Source organism: Bidens hawaiensis, unplaced genomic scaffold, assembly GCF_021521415.1.
Source record: "Bidens hawaiensis isolate Kalapana, Puna unplaced genomic scaffold, B.hawaiensis_p1.1 tig00063423_1, whole genome shotgun sequence".
Classification (NCBI taxonomy): Eukaryota; Viridiplantae; Streptophyta; class Magnoliopsida; order Asterales; family Asteraceae; genus Bidens; species Bidens hawaiensis.
The window spans coordinates 52,857-67,385 of record NW_027501342.1 but is presented as its reverse complement, the minus strand read 5'-3'; the positions used below and the strand labels follow the sequence as shown (position 1 = coordinate 67,385).

The 14,529-nt window shown below is 33.0% G+C and overlaps 1 pseudogene across 1 annotated transcript; it reads right to left on the bottom strand.

The window, feature by feature from the left end:
- Nucleotides 1-995: 995 nt before the first annotated feature.
- On the bottom strand, nt 996-5,153 carry LOC143603947 (pentatricopeptide repeat-containing protein At1g71210, mitochondrial-like; annotated as a pseudogene). The gene is made up of 4 exons (XR_013148183.1): nt 4,642-5,153; nt 2,224-4,433; nt 1,467-1,541; nt 996-1,380 (listed from the first exon to the last, which is right to left on the bottom strand). The product of XR_013148183.1 is annotated as a pentatricopeptide repeat-containing protein At1g71210, mitochondrial-like (transcript).
- Nucleotides 5,154-14,529: the final 9,376 nt, after the last annotated feature.

The following is a 14,529-nucleotide window of genomic DNA, read 5'->3' as shown; positions in this document are numbered from 1 at the left end:
GAGACAAATAGTACATACTGGCAGGTCCGATAACCAATCACAGTCTAAGATTTCCCAAGGACAAAGGACAACCGCGATTGCATGATGGATCAATAACAAAATGACAACACTATACCTCCCGCCAATGGCTCCTCCATAATCAGCCCTCACGTCCAATCAGAAACATCGTACGCGTTCCCCCCACAAGAATAGAAGATTTTACTTATGGTGACAGCTCGTCAATCCTTCTCTACCTCCACCGGGCTATAAATACCACGCTCAAACCAACGGTTCAAGGATCCTTACTCTCTCACTCTTACAATTACTCTCTAAGAACTTGTACTTGTACTGATTAACACACATGAGGGTGGTTACGAGAAGAACCTCTCTATTCCCCTTCTCTTAACGAGCTCACGATGTTATGTTTTGCAGACTTGATGAATAAGAACTCGTGGAGATCAGACTTAACCCTAAACCGATTGAGACAAGCTAGACCTCTAGGCTAGACTTAGGTTTGACCTCCAGATTAAACTATTCCCCTTCTCTTAACGAGCTCACGGTGTTATGTTTTGCAGACTTGATGAATAAGAACTCGTGGAGATCAGACTTAACCCTAAACCCGATTGAGACAAGCTAGACCTCTAGGCTAGACTTAGGTTTGACCTCCAGATTAAACTATCGTTTTTTCATATTTGCATCTCTAAATATAGTTACTCAAACCTTTTGTTAATAAAAGTATATGGAAAGTATTTGCACTAAACTTAAGTTGGTTTCGAACTTAGAGTAGAACTAAAAGTTGATTACATTTTATAGAAATTATATTTTATATTTACTTTTTAATAAATTCATTGTATAAATAGATGTTCTAGGGTTAAAATAAACGTGACTGCATTGATATGCTGTAACAATAACACTTGATAATACAAAGAAGTTTTGCTGCAATTATGTACTCTTCTAGTTATGATTTCGCCATACATATAGAACAATTTGACAAAATCATATTATTCAATCCTGACAAGTTGTAGCAAAACTAGTTCTTGAATTAATTGATCTCACAATAGATTAGAAAAATGTTAAGCATGCAGCAGTGAGAAATCAGCAGAATGTAACGCAATTAGATTGAAACTAGAGAGAATCACAACTTTAAATGGAACAAAACTTATGTGAATAAAACAAAGCGATTCGATCTCTAGAATTAGAGAGCATATGAACGACATACAGGCGTTGAAAACACAAAATTATGGTTTAACTTAAGGTTTACATGTTCATGTACCGACGGCAGTTGACCTTTCGTCAAACTATTTGCTTAGTCAAATTCTCTTCTCGCATTGGCATTAGTCAAGTTTCGGGTACTCGTTTGTATTCATGCGTATGGATGCCGATTCTTGGTCCCCCAAATAACTGCAATAAAAAAGAAACAAATATTAAGAGATTATCTTATGAAGCTAATACTTTTACACAAAGAATCACACACACATCAATAATACCTGTAAATGTATATAGCCAATAAGAATACTCTTCCTAACCTTTAGCAAGAATGAGTTCAACATCTAGAATCAAGCCTTCAATGCACAAAACAAGATTGGTTCCATACTCTATTAAACAAGACATAAATTAATAAAAGTAACTGCATAAGTTTTATAAACAAACACGAATTTAAACAGACGTGATTTAATATCCAATACTTTATAAAACTGCTAATAAATAAATGAAGATCAAGAAATATTTTACCTAAGAGTAGCCAAGTTTTTCAAGTGTTTCGCTAAAGTCGACCAACCTTTTTTGGTAGGGAAAAAAAACACTCAACTTTCATTGGTATTCCAATGTAGTGACATTTTTTAAAATGTAAAAAAAAATCAAAATTAAACCTAAATGGAAGATATATGAAACCTGACTACTATTTAGAGATTATTTTTTGAAGTTTAACCTGAAATTCGAGTTTCATGTAAAAACAAAATTCACTAAATTAAGTAACTTACACAAATAATCACTAAAGTAATCAAAGGTTAAATATGTTCTGTTTAAGTCAGTTATTAAAAATTTACCATTTACAAAAAAAATTCACAACACCAGAACACATAATGAAAGTTGAGTGGTTTATACCTTTTTCCATAAAAAAAAGTTTTGAGTGAACTGAATGAAACGCTTAGAAAACTTGGTTACTTGATGATTTTATATTTTTATCCCAAATAATAGTACACAAATACATGAATAAATTCTAGATATTAATCAAAACTATTGTACCTTTTATCTATCTCTGCAATTATAATCATCTTTAAAGCAACAATTTAGTCGACTCGCTTGGATTATACCCTCTTCGCAACATCTCTTCAACCCAAATTTCAGCATTGGTTTTCCTACCATTTCTATAAAAACCATGCACCATAGTTTCATAAGTCCACTGATTCGGTTCATACCCGTTTCTACAAATCTTTTGAAACAATTTAGAAGCGTCATCCACTTGTTTAATACACAATTTCCTTAGAATCATATTATACGAATACACATCGAGTGAAAAACAGCTTCTAACCACTTGTTCCAAGTCATCAGGATTCAAATCTTCTATAAAACGGTCAGAAAACAAACCGATAAGCTCACCGAGTCTCCAAACTGGAGACGACTGAGTCAACTCAGTTGACTCAGTAGGGGGAGTCGAGTCGACCCATGTTTCATATAACTCATGATCCTTTAACGAACATAAAAGCAAATTGTTACCGATAAATGATGACAAGGGTCGGCCCACACCGAGTAAATCGTTGATTAAAGGTACGATTTTTTCATACTTTTTATGTTTGCATAAAGCATATATAAGTTCTTTGTTAAGACGACTAAGCTCCCCGTGTATGAAATAACCGTCTTCCACTCTACCGGTCCTACAAAGGGATTTTATGTAGCTTTCATGAATTCTATCACTCAAAATAATATTATTCTCTAATGCTACAAGAAACAACTCATTCATCATGTCAAGTTTTTCCAACTTGCATAATGCATCTGCAAGGATCGAAAATGTCATTTTCCCAGGGAAATAACCTTGCTCGAGCGAGTTCTTTAACACGCGATACTCGTCAATAACGCTTCCGTCACCACAAAGCGTGTTCATTAGATAATTAAGAGTCATACTACTTAACGATAAGCCGATATCGCCTCGCGAATCGTATAACCTAAGAGCAACATCAACCAATCCCGCTTTGCAAAAAAAGCATAAAACAATATTCATCGTTAACTCGTCGGGTGGTACATTATTTTCCCGCATCTCGATTATTAAATCGCACACTTCTTCGAGACGGTTTTCTCTCAAAAGCCTTAATATTAACGTGTTGTAACGGAAAACATCCGGAACATATTTAACGACGAACTCTGGGTTTTTCGTCTTTTGCAAAAACTCCATCGCCCCGTCTAGCTTCCGGGCCCGCATGAGCTCGCGAATCCATATATCATACACATGAAACTCTCCAAATTCATCCACTAATTTCCCGGCTTTATCAAACTGATCGTCTTTACATAAACCATCAACGAGCGAACCGACTATGTAACCACCGATTTTTAACTTGACCCCACTATTCATAACCGTTCGAAGATACGTTTCAGCTTTATCAAACTCTTTTTTCCTACAAAAACCCTTGATCAGTATCGAATGAGTCACCTCGGATTCAAAACCGCGCATCTTTATCTGTTTTGCAACCGACTCAACTCCTTCAAAACAATTTTCTTCCACTAGACCGTTTAAAAGCACGTGATACGCGAAATCATCTAAATCAATCCCCTAATAACGCATACGCCCAAATAAGTGAAGTGCCATCTCGGGTTTTCCCGCTTCCGCATAACCCATAACCAAAATCGTGTGATAACTCGTTTTATGTGAGCCTCGATGTTTAGCGTAGTTATCTAAATAATCCAACATTAAAGACATCAACTTTGCTTTTGAAAGAATCTTGAAAATGGCATTAAACGTGGCGCGAGTGTGATGAAACCCGGGTTGTCGACCCTCCCAATCGAAGAACTTTAAGCACGATAGCACATCTTTACCGTAATACAGCACGTCAAGAACGAGTGATTCGGTTAAACGAAGGTTGAGTTGGGATAACGCCACGTCAGCTGCTTCACGTTGTGACGCGAAATCTCCATTTTCGTTAGTGTTGGCGTGAGATTGCAGAATTTCGAGTATGCGGTCGAGGAACGGGTTCCCGTTTGATTTGAACCATTCTTGGAACGTGACCACGACGTCTTGTGCGTGTAGTTTCTTGACAGGTAATGGGTTGGATGATGAGAATATTGGGTTTAAAACAACGCCATTGGCTGTTGAAGATGCTGTTATTGTTGAATAACTGAAGAGGGTATTACTGCCATCGAGAGGAGATAAAAGAGCCCTAATTGACGTTTGGTTCAGGTATCTTAGTCTTACCATATTATCGTAAGCTATCGCATCAACATTGCAGCTTCAGGATATGCATGGCCTAGTAAAAAACAACAAATAGCAATTATCAAAGGTGAACTTGTAAAATAAATCTAACTGCAAAGGATTATTGTTCCAATGATTGAATTGCAAAACATAAAAATTACTAAGTCAATTCAAGATTGAAGCTTTTATATATCGGACTAATGCTTAATACATAAGCACTTAACATAGATTAAGAACATAACTCGGCAATAGAAAGAATGTACCTTCTGTTAATCGATAAATAAAGGTCTCTTCGAATGAACAACCTGCTCATTACATAAAAATGGATGCCCTGTAGAAATCAATAGCAATTACACTTTAAATTCATCTAAACAAAGGCATAAAAAACATTGCAAAAACATAAAAATCATCAGTTTAATAACAAATCAAGCAAGTAATTCCATTATCACAAGCTACCAGACTGAGCAAAATGTCAAGTGATAGATCAAACTTGAATTAGTTAGATTTACAAGAAGAACCGAAATGAGCTAACAATTGATCAAATTAAAGAATCGAATAGAGAATATAAGTAATGATTAACGAAGTAGTAATATAAATGAAAGAAAGGAACCTGCAATTTAGGAATGGAATATGAAATTTAGGGTATTGAGTGTTGATTGAATGCGTTGGTAGTGGAGTTTGTTGGGTAGACCGGCGTCCGTCAAGTGCAAATATTCCACCTTTAGGGTTAGATTAACAGGGAAGAACGAAGAGGGATAGATGCTTGGATTCGATTATTATTATTATTATTATTATAAGTAATTATTTTTATCCAAAAAAAATTTATTAGTAATAGTAGTTTCCTTCTTACTAAAATATTTTTTTTTAAATATGTATAAACAATGTGAAAGTCGGAATAGGAGAACATTGAACTTGGTTTATGCTTTTATCATTTACTAGCTTTTGAACCCGTGTATTACACGTGATTTATCAAATAGTTAAAATAAATAAGGTCGTTATTTCAATTGTGATTCTCAAAATACTTATGAATTAATTTAATTTACAAAGTAAAACTTATGAATTATATTATTTTTTTTCAATTCACGACTTATGAAATGTATCTTTTCCATATTTCACCTAGTGTACTAAGCATGATGAAATATGAACTTAATGTAATTTCTCATGTAACAATATTTAAAAGATAATAACTAATGTGTATAGACAATAATCTAGATCATAATGCCATTAAACAATATAAATGCATACCTAAATATATGCTTTCTACAACGCCGAAAAAAACCACCAACCCAATAATTGATTCGATTTAGCATCAATTGTTTTTAAAGGTGATTATAAATGAGACATTTACAACCCTTTAAACAATAAAGAGTTAAGTGCCATTATTCGTTTATTTTTTTGTTAAAAAAAAGTGGATTGGTTCGATTTTTTTTGCTAAAAAAGTGGCCTGGTTAATTTATTTATTTAAAAAAGAGGTTCGGTTTGTTTGTTTTTTAAGTAGTTCGGTTCGTTTATTTTTGTTAAAAAAGTAGTTCGGTATGTTTATTTTTGTTTAAAAAGTTGTTCAGTTTGTTTGTTTTTGTTAAAAAAAGAGGTTCGGTTTGTTTTTTTAAAGTTGTTTGGCTCATTTATTTTTTACCAAAGGTTATGTAAATGAGAGAAAAAATAATTATTTTATCCCTAATGGAAAAAACAAAAAAAATTACAAAATGTACTAAAATAGCATGAATTTCGAAACGTTAGGTGTTTATTTGCAAGAAATTAAAAAAAGATACTAAAGTTGCATAGTTTGTCAAAACCCGGGTATGAAAAGACACTTAACTCAATGATGAAAAAAATCCACACTATGTTATAACCCAGCTGACAAAATGATTTTGACCCATGACCCATGAATATCTATAATGAATTAGATGAGAGATTATAAATTACGAGAAATGTAGACTTGACACCTAAATTTCAACATTTTATTTTATTAATATTGTAAGATTAAAAAAAGTGGATTCATTCGTTTTTTTTTGCTAAAAAAGTGGCCCTGTTAATTTATTTTGTTTATAAAAGAGGTTCGGTTTGTTGTTTTTTTATGTAGTTCGGTTCGTTTATTTTTGTTAAAAAGTAGTTCGGTACGTTTATTTTTTGTTTAAAAAGTTGTTCGGTTTGTTTCTTTCTGTTAAAAAAAGTGGTTCGGTTTGTTTTTTAAAAGCTCTTTGGCTCATTTATTTTTGACCAAAGGCTATGTAAATGAGAGAAAATAATTATTTTATCCCTAATGGAAAAAGCAAAAGATTTACGAAAACTACTAAAATAGCATGAATTTCGAAACGCTAGGTGTTTATTTACAAGAAATTAAAAAAAGATACTAAAGTTGCATAGTTTGTCAAAACCCGGGTATGCAAAGGCACTTAACTCAATGATGAAAAAAATCCACACTATGTTATAACTCAGCTGACAAAATGATTTTGACTTATGTCCCATGGATATCTAGAATGAATGACATGAGAGATTATGAATTAGGAGAAATATAGACTTCACACCTAAGCTTCAACATGTTCTTTTATTAGTATTGTAAGATTTGTTCCATACTTGTCTAATATTTACAGTAGACACGATAACTGAAACCCCAAAGGTGCATCCTTCCCAATCCTCCTGTAGGAAAGGTCCTCTTGATGCTCTAACGGCCACACCGGATATGGATCAAATAGTCTCACGATGTTCTAAACCCAACTTATGTATCCCTTTAATGGGCAAATAGCCCAACCCTTGGAACATTCTACAGCCCCAAGTGGCGAAGAGCCGATATGAAGGTGCCAAACCTCCCGGTCAATGTGAGCTCATGGGAAGATCACTTTATTATCCATGGAGTAACTTGTATCCGTTGAGCGACGACCCTTCCACTCACCACCATCGGATCACTAAGGTCGTGCCAAACCTCCCGGTCAATGTGAGCTCATGGGAAGATCACTTTATTATCCATGGAGTAACTTGTATCCGTTGAGCGACGACCCTTCCACTCACCACCGTCGGATCACTAAGGTCGACTTTCGTCCCTGCTTAACGGGCGGGTCTTGCAGTCAAGCTCTCTTATGCCTATACACTTAAGGGTGTAACATCCCGAAAATTTTAGGCCAAACTTTGAAAGTTGGAGGAACAAAATATTCTAAAAAAATAGTTAGAAACCCTGACCATAAAAACGTACAACAAAAACAGCACGAAAAACGAGAAAAAACATAAGTTGGGTGTGTGTCGCGCTACGCGATGGATTCAATCCAAGTTTGGGGCAACGTCGATCTAAACGATGACCTAACCCATTTGGCTATCACACTCCGCGACGCAGCCTGTAAGTAATCGGGACACGTGTCGATGACTTAGCAACACGTGGCAATGCTAGTGCTGATGCATCAACCCTAGTGGGCGGCATCGCGCTGCGCAACGAACGACCAGAACCTCCGTCGCGATATGTTACAAATGAGAATATTTAGAGGCGGTTATACGAGAGTCACGTTACGCGATGGTTTGCCATATCCTCCGCTGCGATACGCGGCGAAGTGGGAAATTTTGGCTATAAAAGGGGGTCGGGGATGACAACCATTCATCCCAAACACCTTTACACTCACACACTTAACCTTGGTATTTGTGCTCAACCCTGTTACGACAATCCGACGAATCTTCGAGCATCGTAGAGCGTGCCAACGAGTCCCGAGCCCCGAAGTTATGACGTTTGTTCCCCGAAACCCGACGTATAGTATAAGTGTTGCTCGTTTAACTTTAAGTTGTGTACTTCGAATGCCCGTGTTTAAGTATGGGGTATAGTTTAAACCTTGAACATATTTAAGATATGGTACGACCGTGTACTGGAAAATCGGGTATTCGCCACACCCTTGTTAGGTTATGGTCCGGGTATAGTCTAAAAAAACCACACCCTATGCATGGATTCGGGTCAGATATAGAACGGTGTATTCTAAAACCAGGTATTTTAATACCATATTTTCGGGTATCGAAAAATACCTTGTTTTCGTGTATAAATTAGGTTTCTACAGGGCTTCACTTTTTTGGGATATTTTTCTGATAATTTCAAATATAAATTGAGTATTTGAAAAACCCACTTTCATGTATTCAAAACACCCGTATCCGATAATGGAATCGGTTCCGGTTTTAAGGCATTATCGAGTACAAATTGGGTCCGGTTCGGGATCCGTGTTTTGGTACTGAAATGCATGCCCTGTTCGTATCCTACAGGAAGGGTCAAGTACAGGTTTGATAGTAAAAACACAGGTATAAAAAACCTAGTTCCAAGTTTTTTTGGGGTCCGATTCAAGGTTCGGTTTTTTGCACCTCTAGGTTAAAGTATAAATTCCTTAAAAAGATAGGGCCCACCAGGGTAAGGCCTGAAATGATAGGACGCATAGTAATCCAACAGCCCATTTTGGACCACATTTGGTGTTTTAATCCACTGGACTCGACACATCCACTTTAACGTTCTGGTAGTTAAGTGCATTAAAATGCGTTCGGTGACAGTGCATTAAAATGCGTTCGGTTGTTATGAGTTAAGTTTGTTACATTATCGATACTAAATTAAAAAAATTAATATGTCAACGCATAAAATTATAGTCGCATACACAATACCAAAACGAAACACGGACAAAAAAATTAGTATACATTCAAAACAATATCAACACTAAATAATAATGACCATGATGAAAACACAATTAATGGGTATGCCGCTAGCTGAATGGATGTAATAACTTGCTAAAAAATTTGTCAAAGATGATTTAGATCAATGAAACTTATCTTGGACTTGCATGCATATGCAACGACATTTGATCACACTGATAATAGGATACAATCCAAAGAGTTGCACTATTAGCAACTATCATATGATGTTTTAAGTGTTAAACAAACCCGAAACGAAATGGAGCAACCCCATCTTTGTTGAACCTAGAAAGAGAGACATTATGGTCATTTTTCACACAAAACTAATAGAACAAATGGATGGAATTAGATGAATGATTTTAAATTTTTAATTGCAACGAAAATGAAATATCTGAGACTGAAGTAACACAAATTAAAATATCGGATTGAAGTAACAACTTTTAACATATTAGACGGATGAAATCATAATTTATTTTTTTACTAAAAACTCTATTAATTCAAGACATGAGTCTAATTTTGTTGAGTAAATGATTTCTCTAAGTAATAACTTCAATATTTTAATCTTTTAAAGGGAGTAAAGGAAAATTAGATAAGCTCATGTTAGGAAATATGTAATTTAAATTATATTTCTTAATAATTTATCCTTTCGTATCTGAATTCTTATGAAGGTTTGGGTTCTCCCGTGGAGGCTAAAGTTCGATCCTTATTCGTGTCACTTTGGATAGTACTAACAATAAATTATTTGAGCTAAGCCTAACGAGGTTGTCAACTTGGATTCCGAACACACCCGGGTTTTCGTCCCACCATGTGTTGCACCAAAAAGTTCTACTCTTTTGACGACACAATGACTGTTAAGTGGCAGCAGACGATATGGTTTCCCGGGGGAACGCCCAAGCCAAACCTTGAAGTCAGTGTGAGCCCGATTAAGACAACATAGTCTGGACACAATTGGGGCAACGAGACTCTCAAAATTGGAGAGTGCAGTGGCCTAAACACAAAAAATAAGGTCGTCGTTCTTGAAAAAATAAAAAATCCCTCGGGACAATTTATTTTGATATTAAATCATTCAAAACAAGAAAGTTAATATTTGATTTAGGAACGGAGATGCCAAATTGATTTTTGTCAATCCTTAAGTAGGTAAGTAGGTTAAGAACTAAAGAGGCGAAAACGACAATTCCAAAAAAAAAATAAAAATAAAAACTAGTGTTGGGTATACAACACAAACACGTATTAATAACATAAGGGAACAATATAACAAAAATAAGACGTAAAAATTATTCAAAAGATATTAAATAAAAACCAACATTTCAACATTTTTATAACTATTACTTACTGTGCGTATTGCTAAGAACTTACATATATTATTGCATCCAGAAAAATAAAAAGATAAAAATGTTACATGTATCTTTTAAAGGGAGACGCCTTTGTTCAAATTTGGGTAATATATAGTTTAGATTTATTGATATAGAATGGAGTAACGTTTTTGTCGTTTAAAAAAAAGCCCTTATTTGTATCATATTATTTCAACTTTCATGCACCCTTTAACACTTCAATACTTTGGAAAACGTTTGGATAAGTGAACTAAAATCTAAATTATATTTATAATTAATTGAAATTCAGTTGATTTTCAAAGTTTATTCGAATTGAAACTCAAGAGAGTATTATATTTGATTTGAGAAATGAAGGAAATTGTAATAGACTTAAATTTCTTCCTATAATCGAATTAATCATATATTCTAAGTTGTGAAGGGCTTCAACATACGAAACCAAATATTTGACTCTCTCATCGTTATGCCTTCACCACCTCTTTCCAAGGGCGGACGATGACTAGGATTGGCACTTGTAGTTGGTGGCAGCAACAATAAATTCCAATTATTAGATATTTATTTTATTAGTCAAATAAATCTCATAATATATAACTGTTTTAATATATTCCATTTTATCATTTATCAAATTCTATGATTAGTTGCTTGAAAATCAATTTAACGACAAAGTTACAATACTCCTAATACACTTAAAACTCTTATATAATAACACACCCTTTGCCTAGGTTAGAACTCATGACCTCCCACTAATAACTACGATTTTAGTAGAATTGACTTTACTATTTAAAAGGGGGTTGCGACACAACTTGTTTGCTCGTTTGTCTGTCACTTTATTGTAATTGTTTTGAGTCTAATGCGAAATATCAAATAGTATAACCGGGAAAAAAATGTCTGATGTATAAGTTGATAGGTCAGCATGCTTAATTAACAGGTTAAACATGTCAACCGAATACAATTTATTAAATTAAATTAAATAAGTTAAATATATTATCTGCTGTTTATCAAAAGAGTTATACATAATAAGCAAAATCATTGTGTTTCAAACCCGAACATAGAGACCCACATACCTTACAAAATCTTTTCTTCTACATCTAAGCGGGTTGTAATGAAGTTGTGAACCGTGAACGAGTTGTCATAAATGGGTCAAACAGTTTCACCTTGAAAGGGTAGAACTGTTCAACTAAACAAGTTAAATCAACCAACTTAAACTGTTTACTAGACCCAAAAAAGTAATAATTTTATGTCGTGTTTCTAATCGTGTTTGGAACTGAAGCCCAAAACGTTGAAGGATGGATTTAAAACCATACGTGAATGTTAACTACTTTTGCATTAAAGACATTAAGAAATAAAAATAAAAAACAATATATCTAAGATAATGCATACATAAGTCAGTTAGGCATTTAAGATCATGCCGAGACAGTTGGCGTATCAATCCATTCCATAGTCTCACATGTCCTGTATTTTGTTGTATATTGTATAACGGTGGATTCTCTTCCTTCTGGTCAATGGTTGAGACTTAAGAGAAGGTAAGATGTTCTTGTATGTCAAAATTCATTGTGCTGTTTACAAAAGGTAAAGCATTTAAAAGATCAGAATAATATATTAATATCATTAACATACCAAAAGAGCATAACAAATTATTTGATTATATAAGGGTGCAAATGAGTTGAGTCGCTCGCGAGTTATTTGAGATTAGATTAACAAAAAGTTCGAAATGAGCCGGGCCTTATTGTCCCCGAGCTGAGCCTGAACCTCAAGTAAATTTCGTTTAGTTATCGAGCATGGGCTCAGGCCTTCTATTGGAAGATCATTTAGGCTTGTCGAACCTTAACAAACCTTGAATATATATATATATATATATATATATATGTATATATATATTATTTGACTATTTTCGACTTCTGTGTATTAGTTTTACATTGCTGAACCGAGCTTAGGTTAGTTTAAGGTTTTCTCGAAATAAATAAATATAATAATCATTGTGTAAAAGTTAACTAATGAATAATAAACAAGTCGAGTCCGAGTATAACCTAAGCTTGAAAAAAAAAGACTTATAATCTAAGTTCAAGCTTTAGAAAAAGAACTCTCATAAGTCAAAACGAGCCAAGCTCAAACCCCTTCCGTAGCGTCAACTTACAGTTATTATTATAATTATTATATATAAAAATCATCCCTAAAAAAGGCTAAAACTTAAAAAAAAAGGTCTAGTGTTTGAAAAAAAAAATAAACAAAATTAAAGGTAAAAATAAATGAATTAAATTAGGTCCGATATTTCATTTGCGATTCTTAAAATACTTCTCATGATTGAAATTGTGTGTAGCTTAGCATACCATATCATAAATTTAAAACTTCCTAGACAATGATAAAAAAAGCTACTATAAATGCAAGGTCCTCCACAGGCCTTTGAGGCTATATTAGTTTTTATTGAAGTAGTTTTGACATGAACTAAAGTCATCATTTTTTTTAAAATGACCCATACGCATTCGATGATTGGCTCAAGTCAAATCAGATCGTAACATGTGATAAAATTGCAGTCTGAATTGTGACAAACACATATTGGTAATAGTATTGGAGGTCCGAAAGGTGTCTTCACATCAAACACAACAAGTGATACAAATTTTGTATACAAAAAAGTATTTTCAAATTTGTAAATCATCATTTAAGGTCTCGTTTACAAAGTATTTTCAAATTTGTATATAGATCAATGTGTTGTACACAGTAATTAAGCTACTTTTGAATTATAATATATTTTTTTTCACGTTTCACGACTTATAAAATGTATTGTTTTCATGTTTCACCACGTATACTACGGATGATTGAAAATATGAACTTAATGTAATTTTTCGTGTAACAGTCTTTAAAAGATGATGATCAATGTGAATATAGACAATAATCTAGAGCATAATGTCATCAGAAAACATATATGCACACCTAAATATATACTTTCTTCAATGTTGAAAAACTACAACCAACCCAATAATTGATTTTATCTAACATCAACTTTTCTTCAATGATGATTATAAACGTGACATTTATACACATTTGAATAATTAACAAAATCCATCTAACTATGTCATAACCCAACTGACAAAATGGTTTTGACTTTTAACTAACGGATAGTTATGATGAAAGAGATGAGAAATTAGGAATTAGAATGAAACATTTAGTTATAGTAACATAAGATTTGTTTTTGTTGAAATTAATTATTTAATAAATGTCTATGAAATAAAAATAAAAATCCTTAAATTGACGGTTTTGAAAAAAACAAAGAATTTGGATTTATAACTTTTTAGAAAAAAAACTGAATTGTATGACTCCAATTTATTTTATTTTATTTTGTTTTTGTATAACTAATCATGGTTTGAATTTCGAAAAGTTTTTTTTTTTCAAGAATGATTACGTTTGGGAAAATTAAATTAAACATAAAAAATTTAATAATCACATAAATTAGAAATATAAATTAAACAACATAATTAAAACTATATGTATATATATGAAGTGAGAAATTTGACATAATTCAAACTTGAATTCACGAGTTCTTATTGTTAAAATATTTGTTGACATCTTGAATAACAAGTTATACAATAAGCAAAATTACATTTTAGATATTAGATTGTTGTAAATAGTCATTAGTATGTGCATAATATCTTGAAATATAACTCATGGTCAAACCATTTTCACTTATTACCTATGGATAGCAGAAAAGATTAGAAGATTATGAGTGAATTTTAAAATTGTTGTAAATAGTCATTAGTATGTGCATAATATTTTGAAATGTAACTCATGGGTCAAACCATTTTCACTTATTACCTATGGATAGCATGAATCAAGGAAAAAAAAAGATTAGAAGATTATGAGTGAATTTTAATATAGGATTAAATGTGGTTAGGGTATATAGACATCATTATATTGGTTTATTAGTATAGTATGATATTTAATATTTCAAATACATGTACGTTTTAAACTTTAGCAATGAGATTACAATATATTGCAAATACTATTATAATATTAATTATAATAATTATTATAATCACACAAACACCTCAGCCTATAAATACCACTCCCCACCACATTCACTCACGGAATAATAAGCCACAATATTAATATTAATAATAATAATAATAATAATAATAATAATAATAATAATATTAAAAGGGGTTTTTCATTCTTCTTCTTCTCCAC